We start from the raw sequence: 20,062 nt of genomic DNA on the forward strand, positions 1-20,062 counted from the left end.
GGACGCTAACGGGTCTTCTATGCCACTTGCATCTCCCCTTTGGGCCAATCCGCTCCCCTGCAGCTCTTCTCGGGGCACGTCTCCTCCAGCCTGTCTCTACGGTGACTGGAAAGACAGGCCACAAGGTCCCCAGGTGCTGTGGACAGAGTAGCTCGGGCACTGCTCTCCTTCAGCATGACTGTCCAAGACAGTTCTCCACGGAATTCTGCCCGGCCTGCTGGACCTTGCCGTGATGTTTCACAGCAGAGCTGTTATTCATGTGAAAAGTTAAATTTCTTTGCCTTCTTCAGGGACCTGGTTGGATGGGGTGTCAGATCAGAGAGAATCAGTGCCCAATGTCTCAGGGTAAATATGACACCATGGTTTTTCACCTTTATGTGCATCTGGTTCAGGATGATTTCCTTCTATATTGTTGAGAATTGATCATTAAATTGATCTAGTAACTAATACCAAATAAGAAGATGAACTAAAAATAACAATATACCACATAAAGTCAATATGATTGTAAATCAAAGCAAGAGTTTTCACAGATGAGACGATGCTGATATGGGAAAAAAGAAGTGATACCTCAAGCATCAGAACAGGACTATGCAGAACTATGGCTGAGCTTGGGCACTGCCTTTTAACTGGAAATCAAAGAACAAGTGGAGGTGATACACAAGGTGAGGACCCGTCCATTATAAACCCGTCTCTGATTGAGAACTGAATTTATAGCTAGCATGGGGTTTAAAGAAAAATATCCAGACAGTAGAAAAGACTCAGGTGAGTTGTATAAAACCTACACCTACCCCAAAGTCTATGGAAAGACTAAACACGCAGGACAAGATAAGGAAAAATTGACAGCTGAAGACCCACGAGAAGGAGGAAGAGAAGGTATCTAACGGTGTCAAAACATGAGCCAGACCAGAGAGCACAGAACAGATCCTACAAGCCTGTATGTTTAGGCTCGTTCTGCACAAAGCAAGCGAGCACTTTTAATTTTTTAACCAACCAAAAATTACTCTTCCTTCTTATCTTTTGCTTACACAGTGCTAAAGTATTTGTTAAAGGCTGAGGATTTTCTAAGGACTCACCTACCGCCAATTATAAGAACTTCTGTGGAAAATGCCCCTTCATAGGTGGGCAGGGAGGGAAAAACCATCATTGAACCAACACTTTAATACACTTGTTATTAAAAGAAACAGGTTTCTAGGCTGATAAACGATGCTCACATCTTTGTGCCTTAAGGATGCCTTTTGAGAATCTGAGTCTGTGCTGGGAGAGGTGAGGAGAGGGGCCCCATGGGGGAGAACGTGGACCCGCAGAGCTGCATTTGTTCTGCATTCTCGTCACCCACTCGTCCCCAGATGCCAAGCAGGACACACCACACAAGAGCTATTCTAGCTCAGTAAGTAACTTCACCTCTCTAAGCCTCAACATAGTGCATATCTGTAAAAGCAAAAACAAAAACAAAAGACTGCTTATGACAAAGTTTATAATCCTAGGTGAGCTTTGGGTTGCCTGGTTCACTTTCCTTCACCTTGGAAATGTCCTCATCTCAACTTGTTTGGGTTCAAAGCTAAAAAGACATCATCCCACTTGTTGCCTGAGGTGCCCCTGGGCGGTCTTCAGGTCTGGGGGCTCTCGGTCCCTTTAAGCCTGGGTGCGGGGTCTCGTTCCCTCCTTTGAGCTCCACCCTGCTGCCCACACATGCCTCCCGGTCCTCTCTCATGTCCCCCTGGCCCCTGGCTCTCTGGGCGCTGATGGCCCAACCAGAATCTTCTGGACCTCACGCCTTGGGGGCTGACTTTATTGCCCCCTCCTTTACTCCTGCTGAGATCACACTGGTTGGGATCTTTGCCAAGGCTTCTCGTCCTCACGTTTTGTGAAGGCGGGTTCTGCTTCTCAGTGGCTCAGCTTAATTTCTGAGCTATTTTCGGTGTGGTCGTGTAGCTTTGAAGTCAGTGCAGTCATCTTAGAAGACGTGGCACATAATCTCATTCATCCAACCAACACCGTGACTGCCCACGACGGACCAGACTCTACACCAGGACAGGGATACCATCCCTGCCTCCAAAAGGCCCGCTGCTCAACTGGAAAGACACGTTTTAAAAATGAAAGAAAGAAAACCTACAAAGGCAGCAGAGCCTGTGCTCTCAGCCCACGGCTGGCTGCGGATTCCAGTCTCCTGGGAGCTTTCCAGAGAACCAGGGAGCGTGACCTACCTCAGTCTGGGAGGCCAGAGTCCCTGGTCCCGAGAGCCTCCCACGCCTCTGACCGGCAGCCACATGGAGAACCTCAACAAAGGCACAAAATCAGGGCAAAAGTGGGGAACTAGGGCCACAAAACCTCTAAACGCCTGCTGGATGCCACTCGAAACAGAGATGCAAATTTAGGGAAAGTGTCTGAATTATTCACCAACAGGTCTTTGTAAATTCACTTATTTAATAATTCGAGCATTGTCTTTTGTCTGTATTTACTTGAATGATCATCAAAGTGATCAATTCAATTCAGTAGTTGATTTTGAACTAGTTTATAAAAACTTACCAAGTACCAGAGATCAGGAACCTCCTCAGTCTGGTGCTTATCTAACATCTAATTCACTAGAAAGCCTTCTATACAGAGCCATGATCTGATATCTACAATGCCAGCTTCCCATTCTACATAAACGTAACTGCACAAATCAGTAACTCCAGCATAACTTACTGAGAACTACCACTACTTAAATGTCATCTGTCACATTTATGCAGAATTCTTCATAGGCCCAGTGTGTGTTGCAAATTTAAAAGATTTTTTTCTCTATTTGTATGTGGGTTTAACATCTTTTCCCCAAACAAGGATTGCTTTTATGCCAATTTTATGGTCATTTAATACACTATTTCTATCATATTTAATGAAAACAATTACACTTACCAGCACAAAACAATAGAGTGAAATGTGTAGTGAACTGATGTCTAAAATCAGTTTGAAATAAAGAAACATGAATGTCCTGTATCTAAAACTTGTTAGATTAGCAGAAATTTTTCAAATCTAATTTAACGCAGGTGCATAACCATGTTATAAATCTCCCAGAGAAAGGTGATTATGAGTACATCCGTGAACTTAAGGACTCCCCGTAAATTCATTTTCATGGAAGGTCATCTTTTTCTCCTGCACGTGGAAACCTGCCCATGTATATTAAAGCGAGGAAATGTACTCGGGACCCACAGAGTGATGCTTATCTCTTGGTTTGGGTAAGGAGTGTATTTTCTCTGCACCCTGGGTGATGGGTCTTGGTGAGGTGGATCTGGGCCCCTTTTACCTGGTTTCCATTGTGTGAAAAGCCAAAGTTACTGAAGGCTGAACACACAGAAGCTTTACATCAGTGCAATGCAAACTCTTTATTATCTGCGTTGTAGACTGACTTGTGCCTAGAAGTGTTCTTATTCCTTTAATTCTTGCTCCACCAGGCTCTCACATCCCCACTCTGTAGACTGCACCAGAGCCTGACTTGCCCCCCAAAATGACCAATCAAGGTATTTTTCTTAAAAAAAGACCACCTCGGGCTTCCCTGGTGGTGCAGTGGTTGAGAATCTGCCTGCTAATGCAGGGGACACGCGTTCGAGACCTGGTCTGGGAAGATCCCACATGCCACGGAGCAACTGGGCCCGTGAGCCATAACTACTGAGCCTGCACGTCTGGAGCCTGTGCTCCGCAGCAAGAGAGGCCGCGACAGTGAGAGGCCCGCGCACCGCGATGAGGAGTGGCCCCTGCTTGCCGCAACTGGAGAAAGCCCTCGCACAGAAACAAAGACCCAACACAGCCATAAATAAATAAATTAATTAATTAATTTAAAAAAAAAAAAAAGACCACCTCTTTCTGACTCATGCATATATAAATATGAATACATAAATGCTTTTAGTATTATATATATAACTTTAGTGAGGTATATGCAAAGTTTTAGATTCATATAATTTTTAACTATGTATATAACATTAAAAATTTTTAATGAGCCATTATCAGCCTAATTCTCCCCACCATTTATGGGTAGAGAAATGCATATATGCTCAGGAACGTATCCAGAATGTAATCCAGACCTGGGAATTATTGCTTTTTCCATCTTCAAAGATGTGAATTTTCATGGGAGTTCTCAGCAAAGAAAAATTAGAAATACAGACTCAGCCAAACTTTCCATATGGTGACTCCTGTCAGGTACACGATTTAACTTAAACCAACAAAGATTTTACTCTGATGATGAAGTGCCCACGGAACCTTGATTCATGGGTTCACTAATGCTGTCCTGTGGGCCTCAGTGTTGATTAGGTATTCAGCGAAAATAGGCTGGAGAGAAAGTCTGCAGGTATGGAAGATTTTAGCAAGCCAGAAAACACTTTTTAAAAAGAAAACGGACATTGAAACACCTTCATAGAACTTTCTTTTGATCTCAAGGGAGGAACAAAATATTTATCTTTTATAAAAATACATGAACAGCCAACCAATTTGCTAGAGGATAGGTGAGTTCCCAGTAAAATCTAGCCCTTTTGGTACCACTTAGAGATCAAAGGTGATCCAAAATGGGCTCTGTTTTATGTGTATTTTTATTTAAAGTAAGTGTTTAAACTATACCTATCAGACTAACAGGCAGTAACCCAATATCTCCTGCTCTTGGGAGAACAGAGATTTTGATGCTTACGGCAGTTTTTACCCATATTTTAAGAGACTACGGTGTGTCCAATAATTGTGCGCTGTGTGTAATGCATTCCTTGACACACGCTACACAACATGAGGGTTAACAACGCAGCCTGTCAAGCAATATAACATAATTTCACGTGATTTTATCCAGAAAGAAATACAAATGTATCAAATTGCTTTTTAGAAAAATGAAAACATAAAGTAAAATAAACACGACGATATGGTCTCAATATTCTCAAAGGCCTGAAAAGAACCCTCTTGGGAAACAAATCTGAAGCTCGGAGGTTTCTGGACATCTCAACTCCACCCAGAGAACTAACCAGGCTATTTGGGAAAACAGAGCAGCAGAAAGGAGGCTCCCCTCCACCCAGCCCAGCGCCGGCTGGGAACTGTTGAAATTTCCCCACCTCGGCAGGCCTGTTTCTGTAAAGGTCAGCGAAAAGACTGCTGGCTGTGAACACACAGGGGGAAGTGCTGAGCCCTGAAAACCAGCTAGAACTCGCAGACACACACTCACACCCAGGTCCCTGGGCCCGCTCTGCTGGCAGCGTCTCCCCCCAGCCCTACTCTGTCTGCTTCTTGAACCCTGGGTTTGGCTTTTCCAAACAGAAAGCAAACTGCCACACGTGTTCTTGGATGTTCTGACACTGTTTTTGAGTGAATACCTGTTAAGAAATGAGTAAGCATTTTCTTTTTCTGCACAAGATTTTCATTAGTTCTCCGTGCCCTCCACACACACATGCACAAACACACACACGCACACACATTGTCTCTCACACACGCGCGTGCACACATACATGCACACAAGCGCACGCACAATGCACGTACACATGTATGCACATGCACGCACATACACGCATGCACATACACACGTGCATGCGCACACACACGCGCACACACACATACACTCACACACACATACAGGCACACACACAGGAGACGTGCTTTCCTCTGCGGCATGGAAGTAGCTACAATCCACATGCACCTCTTCTGTCTCCGTGTTCAGGCCCTCACGGGCCACCCCTTCTGGCTACTTTTTGTCTCTTCCACTCCCTCTAACAGCTGGTAGGCCCCGAGATCTCTGCCATTTCAGTGGCTCAAGCTGTTTACCAGGTAGTGTTCAGATTGGAGGGATGGCCTCACCAGGAATTTATTTCCCCTTTGGGGTCTAAATTTTGTGAGTTGGACCCAGGACTGATGTATTTTCTAAGTCAGGCCAATGGCATTGGAGCATTGACCCAGGGCTTTCTGTAGCTCCAGAGAAGTTGTTAGAAAAAAAAAAAAAGTTGCCTGTTGAATTGGTCTTGATCTGAAACAAGACATGGATTCTACTCTGACACCTATGGGGAACACGCTGACACAAAAGTGAACCTTAAACACACTGAGGTAGTAAACCCACCGTGATTGTTTTCACAGCCACCCTGACTCTGTGTCCCCGTGTTTCCGTTCGGGCAGTGGCCTTGGGTTCACAGTCTAATGCAAGTGCGTGGCCAAGTTCACCACTGAGCTCTCTCACTCTTCTTGACCTCAAATCGGTCACTCACTGTTTACACCTGTTAAGTCACTCTCAACCAAAGGGGCTCCACAGGGTGTATTTCCTGGATCGGGGAGAAGGACCAGCTTACAAGGCGACCTCTCCCAGGGAATCCACAGTCCCATGAGAAGCTCAGAATTCCCCAACAAGCCCACACGGCTTCAAACCGCCGCCTGTGGGTTGACTTTTCTCAGTAAACGTGGAAAAACTGAAGTACACACAGCACATTAGGATATTTGAAGTCGGGAAGCTGACTTGTTTATAGATGTTTGAAGTTTTATGGACTTTCCCGGTATCATCGAAGGCACCGAATTGAGTTTCACCAGAAACATCAATTATCAGTACCAGGAAAGTTCACAATTTGTAGCCTGATACTTTAACTGCTTCGTAAATATTACAGTCTTTTTTTTATCCGTCGAAAGTTGGTAACTGATAACACTTTCAATGAGCTCTGAAGTTTCTTTATAAAAGAACACAATCTCAGACCTGCATATTGAGTTCCACCCCACTGAAGTAAAGAGATAACACTATTTTGAGTGAAAATAGCTTTTTTTCCCCCCCACAAAGTAGCTGCAATGTTATAAACTTTGGAATGCTTCCTCCTAAGCCCTGGCTCTGTCCCAGGCCCATTTTACAGGCGGGGCAGGTAAGACAGCCAGAGTGCTGATTCCAAGGTACTAAGGCATGTGAGCGATCCCGTCTGTGGAGGGGGCACGAAAGGCACCCCTCCAACAAACCGAGTAGAAAAAAGTGTCCCCTGGATATTCTAGTGTAAGCTATTCCTCCCCAACGAGACTGCCTCTTGCCGTGGCCCAAAGCTGACGAGTGCGCCCAGTAAACCTTGGGCTGACCCCAAGTCAGGCGCTTTGGCAAGGGCGTCACCTGAACAGCCAAAGGCAGTGACGACAGTCACAGGGAAACAGCTCTGGCCAGGAGACATGGGCGTTACAACACGGCTCAGAGTGTGGATCAATCAGGCCTACGTCTAAGCTGGTCTGCAGCTCACTCCTGCATCACCCGGGGGACACTGCCTTACCTCTAGGCCTCCGCCCGCACACACAGGACATCGACAGGCTACAGCTCACAGTTAATGAGTCCCTAAATGCGAAGGCCGCGGCACCATGGCTGCACGCCTGTGTCCCTCCTCTGTGGTCTCCCAAGCTGTCCTGGTTCAGGTGGCATGCAGCAGAGATTCTGCCTTTAACTGTAGCCCTAACAAATGGATGACCCTAAAAACCATCCCATTACACTTCAATTTCTCTACCTTTACCTCCCGGGAATATCGAAATAAGCATTAGCGAAAATATTAGCCAAAAAAAAAAAAAAAAAAAAAAATCCTATGTCACTGTGTTATGTTTGAAAATAATTCTGTATCTCTTAAGTTTTAATGTGAGAATCCCAGTAAAAAGCGTTAGAAAATGGGTTGACTCACCCTTTTCAACCAAGGTGAAAAGGTAATAGGGATTTTTTAGGAAGGAATAGCCAGGCTGAGTGAGGCCAGGGTGGTGGTTTCTTAAGGCAAAAACAACCCTGCTCAGGCAACTCACTGCTACACCGCAGAAAAGCTCCCACCAAAACAGCTGAGAAGTGCTGGGGATGGTCCGGGCGTGTTTTGTGCCGACTTTGCAAGGGTTTTTATAGGATTCCTTCTCGGCTGCTGGAAATGGTCCCCAGTAACAACAGCAAGATCTGAAAGGGCCACACATGCTGTAAAGGATGTTCTAGATGCATGGCCGGGAGGCTCTGCTGGGTTAGCATTTTACACCAGGCATCTTCATTTGGGAGTAGGAGTGGTCAGAGGTCTCCAAAATTGCTGACTCACAATCAAGGAGAATGAAAGAGGCTTAAATTGTCCCTTCTTTCTTATTATGATTTCATAGGAACTTAAAAAAAAAGATTCCTTTTGTTTGCTATTCCTACCCTGATCGTTCCACAGACTTGAGGTGGGGCTTCTCCCATCAGAGAGCAATTAACAAAGCACCTTCTCCTGTCTCTCTCCTCCCCACCGGAGATCGGAGAGGACAGGTTGGAATCGGGATAAGAGAGGCTGGCCTCCGAGCCAAGACAGGGTCCCCGAGGCAACCGGAGAGCCTTGCGCGGTGTCAGCGCGTTTACAGAATGACACCCACGTTGAGTCCGCATCTCTGGTGGCCCAGACACGCGATAAAGTCCCAGGACCACCTTCTGGGCCCTTCCCAGCTCTGTGGAGTCCAAAAGTTGGAAATCTGTAGCTGCCTCACTGATAAAATCCACCAGCTTATTAATTTAAACTGTCACTAGAAATAAATGATGCTCCTTTCTAGAGGTCACTGTCAGCATTAGGTTATATCACTGAGATATTCCAGCATCACAGTGACAGGCTTTGGAAGACGCTCTGTCTGGAACTTAATTAATTTTTTTGCTTTCAACAAACTTTTTTGCATACTCACATGTGTTAAGCAGAGCACTAACATGGAAGCAACCTAAGTGTCCATCGACCGATGAATGGATAAAGAAGATGTGGCACATATATACAGTGGAATATTACTCAGCCGTAAAAAGAAACGAAACTGAGTTATTTGTAGTGAGGTGGATGGACTTAGAATCTGTCATACAGAGTGAAGTAAGTCAGAAAGAGAAAAACAAATATCGTATGCTAACGCATAGATATGGAATCTAAAAAAAAAAAAAAGGTTCTGAACAACCTAGGGGTAGGACAGGAATAAAGACACAGACGTAGAGAATGGACTTGAGGACATTGGGAGGGGGAAGGGTAAGCTGGGACGAAGTGAGAGAGTGGCATGGACATATATACACTACCAAATGTAAAATAGATAGCTAGTGGGAAGCAGCCGCCTAGCACAGGGAGATCAGCTCGGTGCTTTGTGACCACCTAGAGGGGTGGGATAGGGAGGGTGGGAGGGAGACGCAAGAGGGAGGAGATATGGGGATGTATGTATATGTATAGCTGATTCACTTTGTTATAAAGCAGAAACTAACACACCATTGTAAAGCAATTATACTCCAATAAAGATGTTAAAAAAAAAAAACATTAGAGATGGAGAGAAAAGATGAGGCTAACCATAATTAAATAGTGATACTTTGGGGGCGATGACAGAGAAAGAATCTTTTAAAAACCTTTCTCAGAGGCCCACAGTATTGGTTATAGAACTTAAAATACACAAAACAACATGTCATGAAGCAAAGGGGTGTGTGAATCCCAAAGTAGGAAGCAGTTGACACCCTAGGGGTTCAGGCAGGACTTGACATCAGAAGTGACCTGTGACTGTATTCATTTTCAGACAGAAAAAGAATTATTGTGATATTGTGATTTATAAGAAAGATATACATCTGGTCACAGTCACGCCTCGGGCACTGGAATGCCTTCTAGCCGATGTCTACAGGGCTAACCCGTTCCCGTCCCAAATGAGCTCCACTCCACTGTATTCACAGCCCATCTCCAGCCCCTTCACCTGTTCTGTGTTTTCCTTTTTTTCTATACCACTTATTGCCAACTACAAACTACACAGTGTATTTTTCTATTTTGTTTCTTGTCAATCTTCCATCATTAAAATACGAACATTAGCACCTTTACTATTTTGTTTGTCAGTGCATCCCTCATGATTGAAACAAGGGCTTGGCACGTACAGATTACTCGATTAGCGTTTGCTGAATGAATAAACGAAATATTTGTGCCCCATATGTGCACGAATCCATTAAAGGCTGGTCTGTTGAGTCCAAATGTTGAGTTCAAGTCCTCCTCTGTCAAGATATTTGTCAATGTATTTAAAGAGCTCTGTGTCTGTTTCCTTTTCTGTAAAAGAGGGATGATTACTGTATCTGCCTTATAGAGTTATTGTGAGGATTAAAAGAGTTAATAAATTTAAAGCAATTAAAATTCTGACCAGAACACAGTAAATAGTCAATAACTACTAGCCATTTCCTCTCCTTATTCCTCTGAAAAGCTACTTACAGGGCTATGTCTACCCTCAAGTCCACCTCCTCCGTATTCTCAGTGGATGAACTTGCCGGGAATAACAGAAACAAATACAGTGTAACAGGCAAGAACTATTTACCCCCTCCATTAAAATGAATCTATGAAGGGGGGAAGGGGGGTGGGATGAATTGGGAGATTGGGATTGACACATATACGCTATTGACACTATGTATAGAATAGATAACTAATGAGAACCTACTGTAGAGCACAGGGAACTCTACTCAGTGCTCTGTGGTGACCTAAATGGGAAGGACATCCAAAAAAGAAGGGACATATAAATACATATAACTGATTCACTTTGAAACTAACACAACATTGTAAAGCAACTATACTCCAATAAAAAAATCAAAATTTAATAAAAATTTAAAAAATTAATAAAATGAATCTCTGCATATGCACTGGCCTTTGCTCCGTCTCTTTTGTCTCAGTCCTTCCTTGCAGGGCCCCTGCCATCACTGGTCCTCTGCTACTGTCCCCGCCCCCTCCTCAAGGGCAGCACTCCATCGCCTACTCCTTTATCTTCTACCTTTCCACGTCCACTGAGTTTCCTTCTAGAACATACACACACACACACACACACACACACACTCACAGCGTTCTCACACATTGGCTCCAAATGCAAATTTTAAAACTACTTTCTTCAAATTCAAATCCTTTCTAAATTCCCTCTCCTCCTCTCCCTTTTTCACGGTAAGTCTTCTTGACGCAATAGACTATATCGGAGATCCACCCCATCCCATGTTATTTACAACTACACCTGTGTTCCTTCCTCAACTCCAAGGCCATAGCTCTCTCCAGGGTCCCTAATGGCCTCTGTGTTTCCCAGCCCAATGGTCCGTTTCCTCTTCTCTGACTTATGTTTCTGTCTGTGACAACATCAATCACTCCCTCATCCACCTTCTGTGACACCAACTTTTCCTGATTCTCTTCTGAGCCCCATGACTCATCCATCTAGACCACATCACCAATTTGTCATCTTCCTTCCTTAAATATCCATGATTCCCCAGGTCTTTGCCTTTGGTTCTTCTCACCTGACACCTGACTCTTCCTCTGAACCGACTGCACCACTCAGCATCTCCCGGATTTTGGCTCCTTACGTCTGGAAGAAAAGCCCAACTTCCATTAAATTAATCGAATAGAAAATTCATTAGGTTTCAAACTGGACCCATCATTAAAATGTTTTCCTCTTTCGATCTTCTTTATTTTATTGCACGATGCTACCCTCCATCCACTCGCCCACAGCAGAAACTTGGCAGGCATCCCAGACCCTCCTTCTCATTTAGCCTCATGTCAAGTTACCAAGTCCTACGGATTCTCCGTCCTTAATATCCACTCACATCCGAGCCATCCTCTCTATCCCCAAAGCCATTACCTTAATCCAGCCCTCATCACCGCTTGCCCGGCTTTCCTGCGACGGCCCCTAACTGGTCTCGCTGCCTGCAGCCTGGCACGAGTCCAAGCCCGACCTCAGAGTTGCCAACGTGTTCTTTCTAAAATGCAGATCTGATCATGTCATTTTCCTGCTTAAATTCCTTCAGCGCTCCCATAGCTTCCAGGATAAAGCAGAGCTTCTTTAGCTTAACACACGAGATGATGCCTGCATGCATTCGACCCCGCCTCCTCTCATTAACCCCCATGCACCCTTGCTGTCAGCGCTACACCCCTCTCTGTCTTCCATAACCGATATTCACTGATCTCAACTCTACACCAGCTTCAGTCAGGTGTCTCTCACACGCTCTCACATTAAATTCTTGCTGCGGCACTTCAAGACTATCAGGTTATGCCCCACCTTTTGTCATGAATAAATTGATGTTTTGAGAAGTTGTGTAGTTTGCCTAAGTTCAAACAGCTCAAAAGTGACAACACCCCGCCTTTCCTTCTCCAAAGCCCCTGCTTCCAGAAAGGATGCTGCAGCTGCTTGTGTGTTAACGGTCGGCTTACCTTTTCTCTCCAGCACAGGGTCTGGCACACAGCAGCTTATTGATAAGAGATTAATGAGTAGCTTTGGTTTTGGGAAATTCTGGCTCTGAGGTAGGGGGACATGTCGCACATAAGGCCTCAGAGCTCCAGCAGACACTCTAAGTCAAGGGTGGAGGAATGAGACTCTTGACTGGGAGCTGAGGCCGCGGTAGGGCCGGCGTCACGGCAGCGCCGGATGGAGGGAGAGGCCACGGGGGCAGGGCTGGGCCTCGGGGGAGAACAACGCGGGGCGACTCGGCAGAGGTGGGGCTGGGACGGGGCACGCGTGGGGCAGGGACGGAGAGCTAGAGGCCGAGCCCAGAAGCACGTCTGTGTGAACAGTGGGCACTCAGCCCCGCTCTGTCCTGGGCCAGGGTTACGTCCTGGGGCTGAGCAGCTGAGTCAGGACACCCAGCGTCCTCTGCAAGGGGACCCCTCCCCTCACTCGTCCCTGGGAGGGGCTGCCACCTACACCTCATGGCAGAGGGAGGACAGAACTATGATCTCACCTTCCTAATTGCTGTAGAGCCCATCAAGGGAGACAGGGAGGGCATAATGTTATTTACGTAAACATTGAGAACATGAAATACAAAAGATGGAGGTCACAGGGAAGATCAGGGTTCCAGTTTCTTGCCCATTTTCTTTGCTTTAATTTCATTTTTATTTTATACTGGGCTACAGTTGATTTACAGTGTATTAGTTTCAGGTGTACAGCAAAGTGATTCAATTATACACACATATTCTTTTTCAGATTATTTTCTGTTATAGGTTATTACAGAGTATTGAGTAGAGTTCCCGGTGTTATACAGTAGGCCCTTGTTGGTTATCTATTTTATATATAGTAGTGTGTATATGTTAATCCCAAACTCCTAATTTATCCCTCCCCCCCCCTCCCCCTTTGGTTAACCATAAATTTGTTTGCTACGTCTGTGAGTCTGTTTCTGTTTTGTAAATAAGTTCCTTTGTATCACTGTTTTAGATTCCAGATACAAACAATATCATAAGGTATTTGTCTTTCTCTGTCTGACTTACTTCACCTAGCATGATAATCTCTAGGTCCATCCATGTTGCTGCAAATGGCATTATTTCCTTCCTTGTTATGGCTGAGTAGTATTCCATTGTATATATAATTACCACATCTTTATCCATTCATCTGTCAATGGACATTTAGGATGCTTCCATGTCTTGGCTATTGTAAATAGTTCTGCTTTGAACATTGCACACTTTCTTTTTGAACTCTCTTTCTTGGAAGGCAAAGGGCATACTGGGCTTAAAATCCTAAACGTTTGCTTTAACAGGTTTGCTTCAGGCGAGACAACCGCACAGAACTTCTGGAACATCCCGAAAAACACACAGGCCACCCCGGCCTTCACCTCAGTGGTCCTCTCTCCTCCTTCTCACTCTCAAACTTGTGAGTCATTTTTGCCAAGTGTTCAGGCCCTGCGTGTGCTCTCTGTCAGAAAGCTGCACTTCTGTGGGAAATTCTCCCCCTTCTTTGACACCAAACGTTACTCCCTCTGAAGGGGTGGGGAGGGTTTATGGGGGTGAGTGGGTGTGAGTCACCCTCCGGGGGAATATCTTACGAGGTTTGGGAGCCCAACCTGCCCAAGAGGAGAGAGACTTTCCTCTTAGAGGTGACAGTTTTCTCACACGCTGTTCTTGTTTGAATCAGGTAATGGAAAGCCATGAGCAAGGGAATCTTTCCAGCCTTTAACAAAAGTAAAAAGTGCATGAGTTTTAGAAAACGAGAAAGAGTTGAAAGCCTTTCCAGCACCACCTGGCTCTCTGCCAGTGTCCTTGAAGGCCCAGAAGGGTCCCTGTGGATGGACCCTGCCCAGCAGTGGACTCAGCCAGCCACAGGATCGTGGGGTTTCTGGCTACTTTCAGTGCCAGGATTCCATGCAGCTGCAGTTTGTCCTGAGTCACCTCCCTCTGTCTTTGCCAGAATGAGCAACAGAGCAGAACCTCGGACATCCCAGGCTTTGCAGAGGATGCAGCCCTGTTCCAACTTTGAATTCAGGTGACTTTTGCTTTTTCTGCACAGAAAGCGAGCGAGTGAGAGAGAACGAGAGAGAAAGAGAGAGAGAGAGAGAGCGCCAGTCATGTGGCCTGCATATTGCTTATTGGTTGGATGTGAGTGATGTGTTTCTTTTTTCCTTTTCAAATCTAGGACTCATCAAATGTGACAGGCTGACAGCCCTGGAGACAACGATTCTGTGTTCACTTGAGCTGTGGGTTCCTGCAGGAATACACACACACACCCAAATGCACACACGCACGTGCACACACAGGCAGCCATTCGCAAAGAGTCACCTCGGGATTAGAGGGTCCTCTCAGCACCCCCAGCCGGGGTCACATCAGAGACAGACGTGCCAGCAGAGACACTGGTTCCAGGAGGACAGCTGCTCCTCCAGAAGCCAGATTTCTTTCTTATTCTTTCGCGGATAATTATTTTGACAATCTTCTCACTGGTTAGTTTTTGTTTATTCCTCTTCTCTGACTTGACTGCACTGTTCCTCAAGCTGTAGGATCCAAGAGGCTGTTTGCCAAGCTCCTAACCCGCCGTAGGCCGTCGGTGCCGCGTGGCGCTCACACCCGTCACAGTTCTCGAGTCCCCGCCACCGACCCGCTCCCAGCACCGCTGCTTTGGGAAGCTCCCCCTCCCATATGCTGCTTTACAGGAAGACAAGAATGAATTGCTCCCTATGAGACTCAGACACACACACACACCTGCAGGCTCTACTGACCTGAGTATCTTGCTGATGGGACTAAGGTCACACGTTTAATCCGTGTGTCCCCAAACAAGGCCCTGAGGCCCACGGGCCCAGGCTGTTTGTACCTTTAAGCCCCCGAAGATCCTCAGTGTAGATTCTTACTCATCACAGTGTCCCTCTCAGTTTCTCAGGAAATGCTTGCTGACTTGACTACGGCCAGCGGAGGGCAAGGAGGATTCATCACAGACACAACCTCAGGCCTGGGAAACAGCATCTCCAGCCCCACCCCCAAGTGAGACCAGGCCGGGCGCGTCCCCGGACCACACCCCCAGCGGTGGGCTCCAGGCCCATCCCTTCTCTCATTTTCACTACGAAAGCCACGTTTTGGGCTGATAGTCCTAGGACAATGGCAATAGCTACAAAAGGGGTCGTAACTGTTATTACCACCTCTTCCCTGGATAAAGTAACTTACTGCTCTGTCAGCAGGCAGCCCTGAGAATGTTCTGCGCAAGCCTGGGCCGTGCGTTCCATCTGTGCGGCTGCCCGCCACGGGGCCTACACTTTCCTCAGGACAAACAGGATGGATTGGGCGGGAGGAAGAAGATGGTTTTGTGGAGTCACACGGCTCAAAAAACCAGGATCTCTCTTTTCAGTCTGGTCCCCAAACTCCCAAGAAGCTCAGGGAAACCACTTGAAATTCTTGCCTTTTCTCACTATGAGCACTTCTTTCCCTTCCAGGCTCACTCTGCCCCCAAATCAGGCAATTCTGACCATGCCTTTTGTTGCTGTTGGGCGGAGAGTTGAGGTGACCTGTGGGCCCAGCTGCCCCAAGAACTCCAAAGGCATCTCCCTGGGAATGAAATCCTGCAAGTAACGATATGGTAAGGATACAAAACTCTTAAAAACCTTCAAAAGCTTTCCGATTCCTAAACGTCCACAGCCCTCTCAGAGATGCACTCTGGTACCACACACAATGCCCGAGTTCTTGAAATTTTAAAAGTAAACCTGCTATCAGTATACATGAGAATCTCAAAATGCACGAGGATAACCTTCATCTAGCAGATACTTCTAATGAGACACTTTGTGCTCGGAGGTGTGCTAAGATGCTGCCGATACGGCCGTGAGTCTGTGGCCTGCCTCGGCCCTCACAAGGTTCAAGTCTGACAGGAAAGACAAACGTGAACAAAGGACCCCAGCTGGAGCAAGGAATCGTGAAAGGGCAGAGCACGGGGCTATGCGGGTTTTCCAAGTGTGCAGGGGTACCTGCTGACCAGAAACGGCTTCCCCAGAAGGAGAGACATTGGCATTGAGATTACAGGGTTGATACAGGGAAGCAGAACGGAGAAATTCCAGGCAGAAGGACCAGCCTGGACCATCACATGTGTGATGTTCTTGGCCAAAAAGAGAAACCTAGACCCACCAGGAAGGCCTTCGGCTGTAGACTGGGGAGGAGAGCTCACTGGATACGGTCTCAAGGGGCCTCTATGCCCTGTTTACATTTGGGTATTGGGACAGCTGTGGATTTGCTATTGACACTGATTGTGGGCAACAAAACCAACCCTTTGTGTAAAGTGGAATTTGCGTGTCCAAGAATCATAGAATGTTGAGTTGAAAGGTACCTTAAGAGGGACTTCCCTGGTGGTCCAGTGGTAAAGAATCCGCCTTACAACGCAGGGGACACGGATTTGATCCCAGGTCAGGGAACTAACATCCCATATGCCGTGGGGCAACTAAGCCCGTGCGTCACAACTACTGAGCTCACGCGCCTTAACTAGAGAAGAGAAAACCTGCACACCACAACTAGAGAGAAGCTCGCGCACCACAACGAATAGCCTGTGTGCAGCAACGAAAGATCCCGTGTGCCTCAACTAAGATCCGACGCAGCCAAAAATAAATAAAATAAATAAATAAATAATAAATAAATCTTTAAAAATAAAAGAAAGGTACCTTAAGAAATATCTAATCCAAGTGTCCATGGATTAATTGGTGCAGAAATTCCTTCCTTGAAACCACCCTGCAGTGTTTTAGAACCCATCACTTGTTTATGTGTAACTCAAATTGTTAGACATTTCTTTCAACCCAAATCTGCTTCCTTGAAACTTCCACCATATTTATGCCCTCTGGAGTTTCACAGAATCAGTCTAATCCTTTTCCCACCTGACAGCTTCTCAAATGTTTAAAGACAACTATCTTGCCCCCATTGTGTATTCTCTTCCCCAGGCTAAAAATGCCTAATTCTCCCGACTCTCTTCATATGACATGATTCTAGACCCTCATCATCTGGCTTCTGCTTCTCAGGACAGGCCCTAGTTTGTCAAGAGAAAATAAAGCATATGTGCTTTTGAAAATACATCTAAATACATAAACCAGGTTATTAACCTACTTTGCTTATATACAGTGTCTTTGCCTTGGAATACTAAATCTGGCATGCCTGGCTTTCAGGAACCACAAATGGTCTTTGTAATTGCAAGGAATCTTGCAGGGCTTGGTAAGGTACTCTGCAAAAGAAGCATTTGCTAAATGTGATTAGTTAACTGAATGGTCTTTATTTATGCCTGAGTAAATAATATGGTTTAGCAGAGTTCACAAAATCTGAAAGAGTTTGTGCAATGACACACACATTAAAAAAAACAAAAACTAGTGTGAATATACCATGACCTCTGAGGCCAGCGGAAGTCGTCCGCTGAGTCCTCCACGGCTGGCCTGCCATAGGGCAAACAGCAACCTCAGACAAAGCATAACCTTTCACAAAGGGTCAGTGTGGTCCATTCCCCTGCAGCACAGCATTTATTCTCACTACTAAATCCTGCCAGCCCCTCCAGCCAGCATCACCCCCAAGTGCCAAGGTTTATGGTCATTTGTGTAATTCTGTGATCAGAGAGCTTTTCCATGAGGCTGGCGGAGTTGGGGAGAGAAGCTTTTGAGATCGTTTTGTTTTGTCAATCTATTGTCCATTTCACTTGAAAATCGCTACGAAGCAACATGTTTATCATGATAAAAAGATAATGTGCTATTATGTTTTCACGATCTCATGGAAAAGCCATGTAACGTTAAGTGTAATAACCATGATAGCCCATCATGAGATGCCCACACGGCCAGGTAACGCAGTCTCAAAAATAAACCCAAAATACCTTCCTGTCCCTGTGACAAATAACACTGACAACAAGCCAAATAACCAGGCTACTCGCTCCAAGAAAACAAGACAGGAGCCAAGTAAAACCGCTTAGTCATCAAGACTGGTAGCTGCTCATGAAGATTTGCTCTGAGAGCCTCACTTCCCTGCACCCCATTCACTGCAAAGCTCACAGGGCATCTGCGCTGCCAGTACCAGCCAGCTTTCCACCTCGTGTGACCCGCTGTGAAGTCACCCAGCCTGGCCCTGGTGGCTCTCAAAGCATCCCTAGACCCAGAGCGGAGGGGATGGGATGGCATCAATGCCCCGAACACCTGCTCCTCCCCAGCTCCTGATCCTGAGTCTGGGCATGACTTACCTTCGTGAAACTACTTCATAAGCCCTGTTGTTCTCTGGCTCATGAAAGCCACCAGATTCTCTGATGAAGTACAAAGCCTTGTTCTTCTTGGAGCACAATTTTGGCAGCTTCTTTTCAGTCACATTCCACATGTATCAGAATCTTTTGCTGATTTCTAAAACCAATAAATATATAAATTTAGCACAAATGCTTTGAGGAAGGGGTCCGCGGGCCCATAGACGGGCTACACTCTGACCTGTGAGAGGAGAAAGAAGGGCAAAGAGAAAGAGAGAAAGAGAGAAGGAAAGAAGGAAAGGAAGGAAGGAAGGAAGGAAGGAAGGAAGGAAGGAAGGAAGGAAGCCAAGAAAACCCAGCCTCGGGAGCAAGGGGGACAGCAGGAGAGCAAGAGCCTGCTTTGCCGTCCATCACCCGTCCTGAGCCCTGCCGTGCAGCTGACTCTCTACTGAAACTTACTTTTCACTTTATAAAAGTTCTAAGAAGAGACCCCGAGCTCATTTTTTATTGAAGTATAGTTGAGTTACAATATTGTGTTAGTTTCAGGTGTACAGCAAAATGATTCAGTTCATATATATGTGCGTATGTGTGTGTGTATATATATATATATATATATATACTTTTTCATATTCTTTTCCCTTATAGGCTATTACAGAATATTGAGTATAGTTCCCTGTGCTATACAGTAGGTCCTTGTTGATTATTTTATATATAGTAGTGTATATATGTTAATCTCAAATTCCTAATTTATCCCTCCCCGTTTTCCCCTTTGGTAACCGTAAGTTTATTTTCTATGTCTGTGGATCTATTTCTGTTTTGTATATAAGTTCGTTTGTATCATACAGTATTTTTTTTTTTAGATTCTACATATAAGTGATATCATATGACATTTTTCTTTGTCTCACTTACTTCACTTAGTATGATCATCTCTAGGTTCAGCCATGTTGCAGCAAATGGCATAATTTCATTCTTTTTATTTTGGGGGGGTAGGGGGTGATCTCCAATTCTCCTCAAGCAAAAGTGCTCCGTACGGAGCCCAGGAAGCTCTGAAGCAAACACATCGCAAACTCCCTCAGCGATCTTTTGGCACCTCGTGGTGCCAGGGAATTGAAAACACACCCCTAGCCACACTGGAGAAAGAGGAAAAGTCACACCACGGTGTGCTCAGAAGTAAATTATCCGAAGATAAGGCCGAGCGGTGCCCTGGTTTCCACGGGATGAGATAATGTGGTCTCACCTGTTTTCCCTCCCCGTGAGTTTTCCCTAAAGCAGTATTAGTTTCCCACTGGAATGTTTCCTGTGTTCATTGGATTGCACGGCAGAGCAACTGTGAAGTCCCTGCCCGCCCGATGGCAGCTGCACACATTCCTGGGCAGAGTCTGGCTGAGGCTTGAGGCTGCGGGGCCGCGTCTTGGATGCCACACGCGGGAAAGGGGGAAAGAAGAGACTTGCTGAGAAACGGCAAATCAAAGAGCAAAACAGGCCTCGAAAGGATGGCGACCCAAGCAAAATGCCGACAGCTCCTAGAAGAGCTCTAGGAACCACATTCACCTCTCAAAGGAGAAAACAAAGGTGGAGGTTCTCAGAGAACGAACTGTCGCAGCTCCACACATCTGTTCATGCTGAGTCTCTCTTGCCAGGTGTGTTTAAAGTGAGAATGAAATATAGCTGCAGTAGCTAGAAAATTAGTATCTAAGCTGAGAATCATAGTCTCCCAGTTAAATAATTCACCCTCTCTGTTAAC

The 20,062-nt window shown here is 45.8% G+C and overlaps 1 long non-coding RNA gene across 7 annotated transcripts in view; it reads right to left on the reverse strand.

The window, feature by feature from the left end:
* LOC103003887 (uncharacterized) overlaps positions 1–20,062 on the reverse strand; it is a 293,955-nt gene that overhangs the window by 229,592 nt on the left and 44,301 nt on the right. For all 7 annotated transcript variants that reach the window (XR_009005961.1, XR_009005960.1, XR_449486.2 and 4 more), the window contains exon 7: positions 18,325–18,478. This is a non-coding gene — a long non-coding RNA (uncharacterized LOC103003887). The remainder of the gene's footprint in view (positions 1–18,324; positions 18,479–20,062) is intronic.

Source organism: Balaenoptera acutorostrata, chromosome 18, assembly GCF_949987535.1.
Source record: "Balaenoptera acutorostrata chromosome 18, mBalAcu1.1, whole genome shotgun sequence".
In the NCBI taxonomy this organism is placed as follows: Eukaryota; Metazoa; Chordata; class Mammalia; order Artiodactyla; family Balaenopteridae; genus Balaenoptera; species Balaenoptera acutorostrata.